This window comes from Thalassophryne amazonica, chromosome 10 (genome assembly GCF_902500255.1).
Source record: "Thalassophryne amazonica chromosome 10, fThaAma1.1, whole genome shotgun sequence".
NCBI lineage: Eukaryota > Metazoa > Chordata > Actinopteri > Batrachoidiformes > Batrachoididae > Thalassophryne > Thalassophryne amazonica.
The window spans coordinates 43,140,153-43,142,683 of record NC_047112.1 but is presented as its reverse complement, the minus strand read 5'-3'; positions in this window follow the sequence as shown (position 1 = coordinate 43,142,683).

Sequence of the window (2,531 nt, the reverse complement as noted above, 5' to 3'; positions counted from 1 at the left end):
TCAAGTGGAGGACGTTGTCGAACTTTGGATATGTTCAAAAAAACATCCAGTGAGGATGTGTTCAAATCAGGATGCAGCAAAAAATAAATAAGGACGTAGTAGCACCTGCTCTGACACATTAATGACGTAATTAAAAATAGGGACAGCAACCTCTGGGCTGCTTTGCAAATGAAATGGGATGGTCACTGTCCACGGTGCCCTAACCCTAACCCCCAGCATTTCATACAAATCAAGGTTTGCTTCTAAACATGCCCTTGCACACCTGACCACATCCATGTCCACTCCTATGGAGCTGAATCAAGGCCAAAAGTTGTGTAATCTGAAAATAAAAAAAGATTGAAAAAATAAATTTTGAAACTGAAAATTCAGTGTTTGTTTCTTGAATTTTATAATCATTTAAAAAGTATTATCAAAATAAAAATAAGTGTAAGATATATATTTTTCAGTTTAAATAAATTTTTGATTCAGCTCTGTAATTTTTTGATCAAATAATTTATTTTCATTCAAATTTCTTTTTTTCACCTTCAGATCTTTTTTGCACTTTCAGATCTTATTTTTTCAGTTTCAAACTTTTGGGCCCGTTCTGGCGTGGGAGGGCGTGGCTTCGATTGAGAGGGGCGTGGAATTGTGAGTGACAGGAGAGCAATCAGTCCTCACATGATGTTGCATTCAGGAAACGTGGGTACTTTGATAGATAATGACTCTGCTCCCGTCTCCGTCGTTTATTTACTACGTGGCTGGCGCGTGAAAGAAAATAGCGAGAATGAAAGCTTATCTTGAGGCTTTAAACCCTCGAGATAAAGCTGTTTATTGTGATCGATGTGTAGCAGTTGGTTCAGTGGATCCGTATGTTGTACCGGATAGTGAATTTAATGACCATGTAACAAAGTTGACCGCCCGTAAATCCAAATCCAAAGCCGCCTGGAAGAGCGCTCCAGCTACCGACGGTGTGAAGAAGTCTTGCACCGTTACAGGCCCGGCACTGAGGCGCTGAGAGAGATCAACCACTAACAGAAATCCACTGAGCTGCTGATCCACAAGCTGCCAACCAGGTCAGCCTTGCTGGCCTCCTGCAGAGCATCACAGTCCATCCGTCTTGAAGTCCTGAGCGATTTCTCTCACCAGGTGCTGGAAGGGCAGCTTGTGGATCAGCAGCTCAGTGGATTTCTGGTAGCAGCGAGGCTACTTCACACCCCCGGTAGCCGGAGCGCTCTTCCGGGCGGCTTTGGATTTGGATTTCCGGGCAGTGTGTTTGGTTGTGGCCATATTAAAGCTTCCTTCAGATCTGCTGAGCCAGGTCTCTATGTGTGTCACTTAGAAAGCTCGTAACACTCCACTGCTTGATGCACAATAACTGCTGGCAGCCTGTAAAATGAGTGACCTGCCTCATTTTCATGCGGCGATGCTGCGCTGTGTTCACGGTCTTGTGTGGATTTGGGACACATCGGTTTTTTCGGTATATGTGTTAAACTTTACAATCTTGCATATTTTCCAGTTTTTAAACATCAAAAATGACCAAGAGTGGTCTAGAATTACTTGTAATAGACATATTTAGCATCACTTTATTTACAGGTATCAAGACAATACAGTGGAGAGAAAGTGTTGTCATTATCTATCAAAGTACCCACATTTCCTGAAAGCAACATCATGTCAAATACGAGGTCTGTCAATAAAGTATAGGTCCTTTTTATTTTTTTCAAAAACTATATGGATTTCATTCATATGTTTTTACGTCAGACATGCTTGAACCCTCGTGTGCATGCGTGAGTTTTTCCACGCCTGTCGGTGACGTCATTCGCCTGTGAGCACTCCTTGTGGGAGGAGTCGTCCAGCCCCTCGTCGGAATTCCTTTGAGAAGTTGCTGAGAGACTGGCGCGTTGTTTGATCAAAATTTTTTCTAAACCTGTGAGACACATCGAAGTGGACACGGTTCGAAAAATTAAGCTGGTTTTCAGTGAAAATTTTAACGGCTGATGAGAGATTTTGAGGTGATACTGTCGCTTTAAGGACTTCCCACGGTGCAAGACGTCGCGCAGCGCTCTCAGGCGGCGTCATCAGCCTGTTTCAAGCTGAAAACTTCCACATTTCAGGCTCTATTGATCCAGGACGTCGTGAGAGAACAGAGAAGTTTCAGAAGAAGTCGGTTTCAGCATTTTATCCGGATATTCCACTGTTAAAGGAGATTTTTTTAATGAAAGACGTGCGGATGGGTCCGCGCGTCGGCTCGCAGCCGCCGCGACGCTCCGCCACAGGAAAAACACCTCTGTTGGAAGCCTTAAGGACAAGTTGGAACATGTCCTGCTGTTAAACAATTTCTCATGCACTCACTCCACTGAAAGCCATCAAAAGCCACCTGGATTTTACAAATGGTTATCAACACGGAGGTGTTTTTCCTGTGCCGCCGCACCGCGTCGGCTGCATCCCGATGCGCGGACCCGTCCGCATGTCTTTCATTAAAAAAATCTCCTTTAACAGTGGAATATCCGGATAAAATGCTGAAACCGACTTCTTCTGAAACTTCTCTGTTCTCT